Source organism: Dendronephthya gigantea, unplaced genomic scaffold (genome assembly GCF_004324835.1).
Source record: "Dendronephthya gigantea isolate DGI-Jeju-01 unplaced genomic scaffold, DenGig_1.0 000155F, whole genome shotgun sequence".
In the NCBI taxonomy this organism is placed as follows: Eukaryota; Metazoa; Cnidaria; class Anthozoa; order Malacalcyonacea; family Nephtheidae; genus Dendronephthya; species Dendronephthya gigantea.
The window spans coordinates 47,173-59,586 of record NW_021163165.1 but is presented as its reverse complement, the minus strand read 5'-3'; positions in this window follow the sequence as shown (position 1 = coordinate 59,586).

The window sequence follows — 12,414 nt, the reverse complement described above, 5'->3', positions numbered from 1 at the left end:
ATTTACAAGAGATAGGAAATGCATATTTTTGAGCAGAATAGTTGGAGAGAACAAAAAAGAGAGTAAGGTTCCAGAATGGTGGCACGAATCCTCTGATAACATAAAGCTTAGTTTAAAAGTAGAGAAAGAAGATTTCAGACGTTTTCAAATTATTTTGTTTTGATGTTCCTTGATTATCAACATGTCTTTGTTACATACAACATTGGTTATTTTGTTGATCAATGAATGTTATATTTATATAAGTTAATAAATGTTAGAATGGTTATTGCTCCAGTAAGATTATAAGGCTTGTTTGCCAAAGTTTATTGACAACAATCTGTTATCACCATTATAACTAAGATGATAGTGTGATTTCATAGATCCAGAAGGAAGGTACAGGTGGTTTGCAATGTTGATTACAGATAACTTATCAGCGTGGAGATAATAGCACTGGTTCCTAGGTCCAATAAGACTGCGAGGCTTGCATGTTTGCAAGTTTCATTGACAATATCTTATCACTGTGTTAATCAGTACAACAATCAGTCAATTGCAACATTGAACACCATCATTCATCATTGATATAAATGTGCATTAATGAGTAGTAGTTACCAGGAAGGTATGTCCTAGGACCTGGATTTTCCTCTACCGATACATCATTTGAGAGTCTCAGTAATAATGGCACATAAACATTGTGATGGTATATAATTTAGTTAGATAGAAGATAGAAAACTTTATTTAGGCACACTTGTCTCATTCAACATTTGCTGATTTCCATGAGAGGTGTTTTGTGCTTATGGTATGTTCAAATGAATTGTGCTTATGGTATGTTCAAATTATATACTATCACAATGTTTATGTGCCATTCAAATAATGTGCCATTCAAATTCATTGCTTTCAAATAATGTGGAGGAAAATCTAGTTCCTAGGACATACCTTCCTGGTAACTACTACTGAAGCAATACACGTTTATATCAATGATGAATGATGGCATTCAATGTTGACTGATTGTAGGACTGATTACCACAGTGATAAGATATTATCAATGAAACTTGCAAACAAGCCACGCAGTATTAAAGATTTGTACGCTCGTATAATCCGGTTGTGATCAAAATTGCTCGGCAGTGGACAAATGAGCGATTGAAATGACAAATATTGACACAAATAATGCAACGTTGATTTTACCTTGACTTTTATACAGAAATTTGCCAAAACTCAAAGCAGCCCTTCGAATAAAATCTGACTAAACGTCGGAAATGTTTCGAGTGTTTCCTTCAGCGCCAATCTGTCCGAGTGATTACCGACGAGTGCCGAAGATCCCTCCATGTTACGCGGACACTTTTGACTCTGACATAGTGGTTAGCGCATGCGCAGCGGCTACCCACAAAAATGACCGTTCTTTTCGCCCAGTTTTTCTTAATTGAATTCATATGCTTCAGAAATAATTCGTTGAAAAATTTAAATAAGTTCTAAGTATCTATAAATACGTTTGAACATAACTTAAAACAATACATAACTTAAAACAATGAAGAAATTTTCATAAAAATTCGGGGTCGACAGGTGATTTAGCGTTGACGGACGAAGTGGACAAAGTTGATGAAAAATTTAGCCGCTTAAAAGGCCGATCCGACCAAAAAAACGCTTTCCGCAATTTTTTTCTTAACAAAGCGAAAATTTTCAAAACTAAATACATTTTATATTATGTTACCTCATGGTCTACCAATAGTGAAAATATGAGCCAAATCTATTTTTCCAGCTTTGCCGCGAGTGTCTGATTTTTACTGACATCGCCTCTTAATTCATTATCATTCGGTGAAAGTTTGGGTAATGTTTTTATTAACTATCAAAGTTCCAGACAATTTAGTGTACATTAAATCCGCCACGCGGCCTCTCGAACTTGGACTTTTTTGCTATTTTGGCCTTTCCCACATACTTTTTGCAGCTCACAAATTATTTCACGCATGATTAATTTTTGTGTGTTTGAGACAACAATGCTATTTTTTCCCTATTGTCAACCATAAATGGTATTAAGATCAAATTTAATTAATAATTTACATGAAAGGACGAAACGTAAAGGCAAAACAGAGCGGCATTTTTTATTTACAGTCAACGTTCTTTTAATCCTCAATATGCCCTCCATCTCTTTCCACACAAAGTTCTGCTCTCCTGAACATGTCGTAAACAGCACGTCGAACCTTTGGTCTGTCCTGTCTGAGGGCATCGATCTCAGCTCGAATACTCATTTCGATGTTATCCAGATTTGCTGGTGGTGTGACCTACACCTTGGATTTGAGGTAACCCCACAAAAAAGTCCAGTGGAGTTAAATCCGGTGATCTCGGTGGCCATTCAACATCGCGATTTAACGCAACAACTCGGTCTCCAAACAGTTCGCCCAAACGCTCGGAAACGATTCGTCTCCTGTGACATGGCGCACCATCTTGTATCCACCAAACACGCCGAAACTGACCATTCATGTTCTGACGGAAACGACGTATTCGTCGTAAGGTAGGGACTACTTGCTCGTTAATCATTTGCAGGTAATTCTCACCGTCTAAATTTTGTCGAAAAAAGAAAGGGCCAATGATGCTTCCGTTACCCATTAAGCCAACCCAGACATTTACTTTGTGTCTATCGTCATTGCGTTGATATTCGAAATCCAGGGGTTGTTCCCCTCGTTGAGCGTATGCTCTGATGTTGTGGGTGTTCACAGATGCATTCATCGCAAAACCAGCCTCGTCTCCAATAACCACGTCGTCGAGCAATCGCTCCGGCTGGTCGATAAGCCACTGACAAAACTGTTCTCTTCGTTGGTAGTCACCAGGAAGTAACTGATTGCGCTTTATCATTTGGTAAGGATGAAATCACAAATCTAATCGCGTTATGCGGTTAAATGTGGAAGAGGACAAACCAACACTATTGCGACGGGCGCTAACTAACTGCCCATCCCGCTGCAGATTTTCAATAACGTTTCGAACAGCCTCGATATTCTCTTCTGTTCTTGCTGTTCTCTTACGTCCAGATATTTGCCGGTTCAAATTGCAGCTTGTCCCAATGGTGTGTACTGTGGCCTCGCCATTTTCGATTGTTTTAAAACGAAAAGCAAGTGAAAAAGCAGCTAAATGCTTATTTAAAATTCAAAGACGGGTATTTAGGATTTTCGCTAGGCTAGAATGCTCTCAGGTGTAATTAATTCTAGCTTTTTTAAATTAACAAATCGCTTGGCCACTTATTCATGTAAAATATCAATAATGCATGAATTATTACCGCGTGAAACGAAAAGTATGTGGAAAGGCCAAAAAATAGCAAAAAAGTCCAAGTTCGAGAGGCCGCCCGGCGGATTTAATGTACACCAAATTGTCAGGAACTTCGATAGTTTATAAAACATTAGCCAAACTTTCAACCTATGATAATGAATCAAGATTTAAACCGTCCATTTTTGTGCGCGAGGGTTGTTTTAGGTGGTGTTTGAAAATAGTCATTCCTACACGTCGATACAATTTTTTTTATTTAATTTGAGTGTTAACGTGGTCAAGAGACCCTAAAATACCTATATCAACACACGTTCTTCAGACATTTTGCAAAATTTTCAGTTTATGGACATTTTAACAATTGTCTACTTTTTTTTTTATACACCCTGTGTAGCATCTGGTTAAGGCCCTATGGGTCGTACGTCATGTAAATAGATTAGACCGTATCGGCACGAAATAAACAACTATGGCCGAGCTCTAATCTAGACTGTTCATATGGCGACGAGAACGGGATTAAAACAGAATACTGAGCAAGCAAGAGTAGACGAGAAGTTTTTACGTTAGCACAGCTTACACAACCTGCAGAAGTAGCGGTTAAAACATGACTACGACGACGTTAACGAGCATAAAATCATGCGTACCGGAGTTCAACACAGAGGAACTAACAGACACGGGTAAAAACTTGGATAGACGATGGAAAGAATGGCTAGAAAACTTCGAACTAGTGCTAGATTTTGAAGGAGTAACGGATCCCGAGGAAGGAAAATCGAAAAAGAAAGCGGCGCTGCTCACGGTCGGGGGTCAGGCACTTAGAGAAGTTTTCGCCACCGTAACGGCAACCGACGACACATACGCAGCGGCGAAAGAGGCACTGACGGCACACTTTTCACTGAAGAAAAACCTGACGGCTGGATAACAAGACTTCGCACAATAGGCAAAGACTGTGAATTTGAAAAAATGACATTAGATGAAGCAATTACACTACTAGTCACTATACACACACCATCGGAGAAACTACAGCGGGATATCATCGCCAAGGATATGGATTTAAAGACAGTTATAGACAGCGCCCGCGCACTAGAACTCACACAACGGGAAGTCCGATTCATGAAAAACACATCAATGGACTCGACGGAACCAGAGATCAACAGTTTGTCAGAACAACACTCTCAAGCAAAAGTTGACACCACAACAGCTAGACGAACCGAAGTCACTAAGGAAGCAACATCATGGAACCTTACCTCATGTTACCTCATGGTCTACCAATAGTGAAAATATGAGCCAAATCTATTTTTCCAGCTTTGCCACGAGTGTCTGATTTTTACTGACATCGCATTAAGATTTAAACCGTTCATTTTTGTGCGCGAGGGTTGTTTTAGGTGGTGTTTGAAAATAACCATTCCTACACGTCGATATAATTTTTTTTATTTTTTTATTTAATTTGAGTGTTAAAGTGGTCAAGCGACCCTAAAATACCTATATCAACACACGTTCTTCAGACATTTTGCGAAATTTTCAGTTTATGGACATTTTAACAATTGCCTCCTTTTTTTTTATACACCCTGTATAAACAGGACAGAGTCAGACATCTATTCTGTCGCCTCATACACAAACAAAGACAGTGCATTTACATTTTCCGCGCTGGCTCTTCTACCTCTTGTCCTGGTTTAAACGTTTTTTCGTGTTTCCTTTGAGATCTTAAATAATTATATTAAAGTGGAAATCAAGTCCGTTCTGCGCATAGGTTCTGCTCATAACAAGTGTGGGCCCTCTGATGAGAAAATTCCCTAAATTTCGCATGTTTCTTATTTTTTTCTTAACATAAACTCTAGTTCATATTAATTTACAAACACAACGACCCTAAATAGTGTTAGATATTCAGACAGCACATCGTTTTTAAAAAATAGTGAAGTTCAAAATGTAAACAAACCGTTTGTTTACATACGCACTTGACTTCCAATTTAATATATCGAAAAACCAGACTTCGAATCATAAATAAACAACCGGAAAATAATATATCCCCGTTATTAGTTATTGCAGTTTTGTTATAATATTATTAACTGTTCGTGGATTGGCTAATTGCGCAGGGATTGAAAAGGGGCGGTTGAAAAAAAACATAGCCAAACCCGGCAGGCGGTCTTTCGCCGCAGCAGAGTTTGAAACCACAGACGGTGGCTGGCATCTTTGATGGTCGGTAGCATCATTTTCGGCTTGGCTATCTTTAAAATAGGGAATGGGGGAATGCAGAAATGGGGGAATGCGGAAATAAGGGAATGGGAGAATAAAGGAATGGGGAAATAAGGGAAGGGGGGAATAAGGGAATGGGAGAATAAGTGAATGGGGGGATAAAGGAATGGGGCAATAAGGGAATGGGGGGATGAGGGAATGGGGAATAAAGAATGGAGGGAATGGGGAATAAAGAATGGAGGGAATGGGGGATGAGTGAATGGAAGAATAAATGAATGGGGAAATAAGGGAATGGGGGAAATAAGGGAATGGGGAAAAAAGGGAATAGGGGGATAAGGGAATGGAAGAATACGGGAATGGGGGAATAAGGGAATGGGGGAATAAGGGAATGCAGGAATGGAGGAATAAGGGAATGGGGGAAAGAGGGAATGGGAGGATAAGTGAATGGGGGAATAAGGGAATGGGGAAGTAAGCAAATGGGGGAATAAGGGAATGGGGGAAAAACGGAATGGGGGGATAAGAGAATGCAGGAATTGGGGAATGGAGGAATAAAGGAATGGAGGGAAAGGGAATGAGGGGAAAAGGGAATGGCGGAATAAGGGAATGTGGGAATAAGGGAACGCAGGAATGGGGGAATAAGGGAATGGGGTAGCAGGTGAGCGGTGAAACTGGTGAACGAGTTACCCGGGGAATGGGGGAACAGGGAGATGGGGGGGACCAGGGAACAGGGTAAAGGTAGAACTATGGACTCATCGAGCAGCTAAACTAATAGTAATAGTCTTGAGCCTGAAAGGAACAACTGTTAGTATATATTAGGCGTGTATACAGTATTATGGCTTTCTGCATCTAGGATGCTACTTACAAATACATTTATTGTTATTAATGCCAACCCATGGCAAGTCTTAATTGTTATTGTGAAACTCAGGTACTCTTGTATTAGATTTTACACAAGTGATTTTACTGAAAGGCAAGTATATTTTAATTTTTCACTTCGGTAAAATCTAATACAAGAGTGCCTGAGTTTCACCATAACAATTAAGACTTGCCATGGGTTGGCATTAATAACAACAAATATATTTGTAAGTAGCATCATAGATGCAAAGAGCCAGAATACAGTATACACGCCTAATATATACTAACAGTTGTTCCTTTCAGGCTCAAGACTGTCACTATTAGTTTAGCCGCTAAATGAGTCCATAGTTCTATGTTTACCCTGTTTCCTGGTTCCCCCCATCCCCCTGTTCCCTGATTCCCGGGTTCCCCTGCTCACTCGTTCACTGATTTCACCGTTCACGGGGTACTCCATTCCTTTTTTCCCTCATTCCTGCGTTCCTTACCCCCCTAGCGAAGACTGAGATGAAGTGAAAAGATCACAACATAAATCACAAAGGTGATATGAATCAACATATCAAAGATGTTACTATAATGCTACTTTTTTGAATAATGCTTGAATCTTATATGGCTAACTTCGCTCATGGACAGCTTTTAGCATCATGATTGATAACTCAGTTCTATTGGTCTAATATTTGAAGTACTTATTAGCAAAGACTGAGACGAAGTGAAAAGATCACAACATACATCACAAAGGTGATATGAATCAACATATCAAAGATGTTACTAAATTCTACTTTTAAAATTTTGAATAATGCTTTAATCTTATATGGCTAATCATGATGTATATTGAATACGTCTTGCAGGATTAAAATTTACATCATTGCTTTGTTATACTTGACACTTGCTCAAAATCTTCTCAGAGGGATGACGAAGGAGGCTGCACAGTTTTTACGTATATAGTTCAAACGGCAGCTTTAAAAGCTGTAATATTTGACTTCTGGACAGCTTTTAGCATCATGATTGATAACTCAGTTTTCTCTTGGTGTGATATTTCTTATACTTATTAGCGAAGATATAGAGGAAGTGAAAAGATCACAACATACATCACAAAGGTGATATGAATCAACATATGCAAGATGTTACTATAATTCTACTTTTAAAATTTTGAATAATGCTTGAATGTTATTTGCCTAATCATAGCGTATATTGAATAATTCTTGCGGGGTTAAAATTTACATCATTACTTTGTTATACTTGACACTTGCTCAAAATCTTCTGAGAGGAATGACAAGGAGGCTGCACAGTTTTTACTTATATTGTTCAAACGGCAGCTTTAAAAGCTGTAATAATATTTGACTCCTGGACAGCTTTTAGCATCATGATTGATAACTCAGTTTTCTCTTGGTGTAATATTTCTTATACTTATTAGTGAAGATATAGACGAAGTGAAAAGATAACAACATACATCACAAAGGTGGTGTGAATCAACATATGCAAGATGTTACTATAATTCTACTTTTAAAATTTTGAATAACGCTTGAATCTTACATGGCTAATCATTGCATATATTGAGTATGTCTTGCGGGGTTAAAATTTTCATTATTACTTTTTTATGCTTGACTTTTGCTCAACATCTTCTAAAGGGGGATGACGAAGGAGGCTGCACAGTTTTTACGTATATCATTCAAACGGCAGCTTTAAAAGCTGTAATAATATTATCACTCCTGGACAGCTTTCAGCATTATGATTGGTATCTCAGTTTTCTCTTGCTGTAATATTTCTTATACTTATTAGTGAAGATATAGACGAAGTGAAAAGATCACAACATACATCACAGATAGATAGATGGTTCATTGACTTAAAACTTGCAGCCTCGGCAATAAGCTCCGGCTGAAAAACCTTAAGTGTTACAAAAAGTATAATCTATGTTATTGAAATCCATAAAAGTGGAGGCTCAATTGGTAAAACTATCTATTTACATTATTTAGTGTCTAAGATACATTATACGTATTTACTAGAATTGAAATTGATAAAATCTAATTGTTCTACAGTTTGGGACTTAGAATATTCTTCTTTCTCTCATAGATGCCTGAGATAAATTTAATGCTGGTAATAAATGATGTAATTTGTCTTGCGGGTCATTAACAATTTGCCGAAAAAGTTTATCGGTCAAATTTTGTCTTCGATCGTACAGTGACAAGAGACCTAATTGATTAAGTGCATCCTCGTACGAATGTTCGGGGAGGATAATTCTGCAAGCTCGGCGTTGGAATCTTTCAAGATCATCTGAGAGGTATTTTGTAAGAGAATCGTGGAACATTTCGCACCCGGCAACCGGCCGAATACAAGTAACATAGAACAAGAGAAGTTCCTTGGATGGTAACTTTGCCCGTTTCAATTGTCGCAAGAAGTATAGGCGAGTTTAAATCTTCTTGCATACAGTCTCAATATGTTTATTCCATTTGAGGTTGTCGGAGATGGTTAAACTGAGTAGTTTTTCACACTGCTACTACTTTGATGTATTTGTCCTTGATAATAATAGGGTCAAACTCTCTCTTTACAGTTGAGAAACTTATTCGAAGTTCCTTGCATTTGGATTCTTTTAACTGCATACCATCACCTCTGAATTTTGAAGAGAATTCGTTGACATACGCTTGCATTATACTAGGTTGATCTTTATTTATAATTTCAGACATAGTCGAATCGTCTACGTATTTCCAAAGGTTTTTGTTATCAGCAACATCAAGATCGTCCATCATAATTAAGAAAAGCCAAGGGCCTAATTTTGTCCCCTGGGGGACACCCGCTGGCACAGCCTTCCACTCGGAAAAACAGTCGTCACAAAGTTTAACTCTCTGACTGCGATCAGTGAGGAACTCTAAGATCCAATGCAATATAGGTTTTGGGATGTTGTATTTTAACAGTTTTCGTGCGAGGATATGATGATCTATCATGTCGAAAGCTTTACGGAAGTCAAAAAGCATAATTCTGATTGTAGAGCCATTTCCGTCCTTGTTTTTATTCCAAAAATGCAACAAGCTGATAAGGGCATACGTTGTGCTTGAACTCAGGATGGATCCGAATTGCCTTTTATCAATTGTGGCTAGTACCGCAGGTTTTAGGTGTTGTTCAACCACGAATTCTTCGGCCAGTTTTGATAAAATAGATGTTAATGATATTGGACGTAGGTTATTAATGTCAGTTATGGGTTCCTTTTTAGGGATAGCAATAATGTCGGCCTCTTTCTAAGATTGTGGAATACGGCATTTGCGATAGGAACAATCTAGGATCTCTTTGACAGGAAGTTCCAATAAATCAGCATTCTTTTTTAACACCCATGTTGGTATTCCATCAGGGCCGTAGGCTTTCTTTGGATTAAGCGTTGACAGTTTTTTAAATACGTCTCCTGCAGCAATTGTGACGGTGGAATCATTAGCTACGCCAAATAACAGATCTTGGTAATGCTATGGAGTGAGAGGAGCAAATTCAGCCATTGGGGAAAGAAAAGAATCATTTATCTCGTTTGCAATATCTACTTTATCTGTTTCCGTAAGGTGTTCATCAGGTCTTAAGGCTTTAGGATTTCTTTGTTATTTCCGTTAGTAGATTTTGCTCCACTGAGCTTCTTAACCTCATTCCACCAAGAGGATGGTTTACATTCTTTAAGATGTTGAATGCTATTGTAATGCAAGAAGTCAGTCGGAACAGAGAATTATTATTGTATTGTGTATGTGCTGTTTGTTCCTATGTAATTTGTAAGTAGAGTAATATAATTATATAAGCGTGAAATCTGTCTAATCCCAGTTAAACTGTGGTCTAATTTATGCAAGATTACCAGAGCATATAAAAGCAAGTGTAAGGCAATATTTTGGTGGTTAATAAAGTAATTTTAGTTTTACACAAGGTTATTTATTTGCTTCCTTTCTGACGCGATCTTGTTCGGGTTTGGCACAACACTATTTTCATAATGCTTCGCACAACAACTTTTCCTTTTGCGGTTTATTTTATTTCTCAAATACTTGAGTTGGGTAATATTTCCTTGGTTAAGAGCTTTTTGACGTTTCTTAATTAATATTGATAATTCTGAGTTCATCCAGGGAAGTTCATTGCACGGAGATGTAAATGAGCACAGTGGGAGAATATAATCCAGACCAGTAGTTACAATGGTTTCCAAGAGGGAGATTTTTTCTGTGCAAGAAGGGGCTTTGTCAAACATGCTGGGGATGTCCAACAGTTCCAAGTATTTACGGAATGCAAGGCGGGAGCTCGGCCGTAGATCTCTTTTCTTCACCACTCTTTTCTGTGATTTTTGGGGTTGACATCGTTCTTTTGGTTTTAATTCTACAGACATATGATCAGAGAGGCCGAATGGTGCATACTTTACCGGTTGATCATAGTATTTGTAAAGATTTGTCAAAACGAGATCAAGAGTATTTCTGCCATGTGTTGGAAAGTTAACAAGTTGACGTAGGTTATAGCTTATTTTTAATCGTTTGATATTTAACTGATTAAAGTCGCCCAGAATAATAAAACCACAATTAGGATAGCATGATTCCAATGTAGAGAGAGAGTTGGATCAATAATCCAGCATTGCTGAGTCGTCAGCACTTGGGGGATGGTATAAGGTCCCGACGACCAAGCTATTAAATCTTCTCGGCAGTCTGGGCATGAGCATTTTGATCCATAACACCTCAAACAAGTCATTAGTTAAGTTTTCTATTTACTCAAAACCGATCGTATCTTCAATATAAGTACAAATGCCTCCGTGTTGACCGTTAATTCTGTCTCTGCGGATGAGGTTATATCCTTCGATATTGACTACATTGTCGTGTATATGACTCTGTAGCCAAGTCTCCACTATGCTAATGAATTGGTAGTTTCTGCGTCGGACAACATCTTGTACTTCATCAATTTTTGGGGCTAATGACATTACATTAGATAAGAGAAAAGCAGGGACATAGTGGGTGTTGTTTTGGTTTGTCGAATCGATGGAATTACCGACTTGTCTGGGAGTGGGATTCATTGGTAGGCAAGGAATGCTGATCAAATTGTTTTTTTTTAGTAAGTTTAGTGGCTTCCATATGTTTAGAGGTGGTGTTTGTGCGTTGGGTAACCCAGACTGGTATACTTTGGCTTGTCCTTTCCCATTGGGTTCTAATCGAATTTTGACAAGATTTAATCAGATATGCATTGCTTGATGAACAAAGGTTAATATTACCTAATTTTGGCTTATGGTATTTGATGATCGTATTTTGGTATTTGATGATCGTAATATGGAAGTTATTCTCACTGGAATAGTGTGTTCCTCGATCGGCGTGGACAGGATGGATAGGGTGGATAGGTTCGTCGATAGAAAAAAGGATCATCCAATGTAGTGAGGGACTTGTTGTTAGGGACAGGGTGGAAAAAATCACATCTGACATCCTTCATACAATAACCTTTCCTCTGCAAAAAGGGGCAAAATACTGGGGATTTGTCACAGTACTGCGAATTGGAATGGTAGAAGTCGCACCGATTTCCTTTAGCACACCAACCACGTCGGGCCAAAAAGGGGCAGCGGGTGGATTTCATGCGATCTTTATTTCGAATAGTATCGTGATTTTTCTGAGTATCACTATCAACCTGTTGTATGCCTGAATCTTTATTTCTAGGAGTATAGTGATTTTTCTGAGTATCACCATTAACCTGCTGTATGCCTGCAGAATTCTTAACAAGGGAAACACTTTGGCTTCTATCATGGGATACTGGCTTTACTATGGGTGCTTTTTGCCGTTGATGCATTTTTTTTAGCTTTTTGGGCTCCACTTGGCCATCATATCGAGTAGCTGGTAACTCAGATAGGAAATGACCACCAAGACTTCTTTTACGTTTTTATTTTCGTCTACATTCCTCTTTTTGGTCTTTAAAACCAGTTGGTTGGTTTTGTTTGGTGATTGTAGTAGGTTCCATCATTGGCGACGGCGTGATGCTGTCCTCCTGAGGATCCGCATAGACTGCTGCAACTTCGACCACAATTGCATCTGAGCTGCGTTGACTCAGCTCATCATCTTTTTGATATGATTTTATTGTATTAAGCTAATCTTGGAGTCTTTGAACTTGTGTTTCAAGCACAGACCGTTTAAACTTTTCTTCTTTCAGGACGATCTGAAGCCGAGTAATTTCACTTGT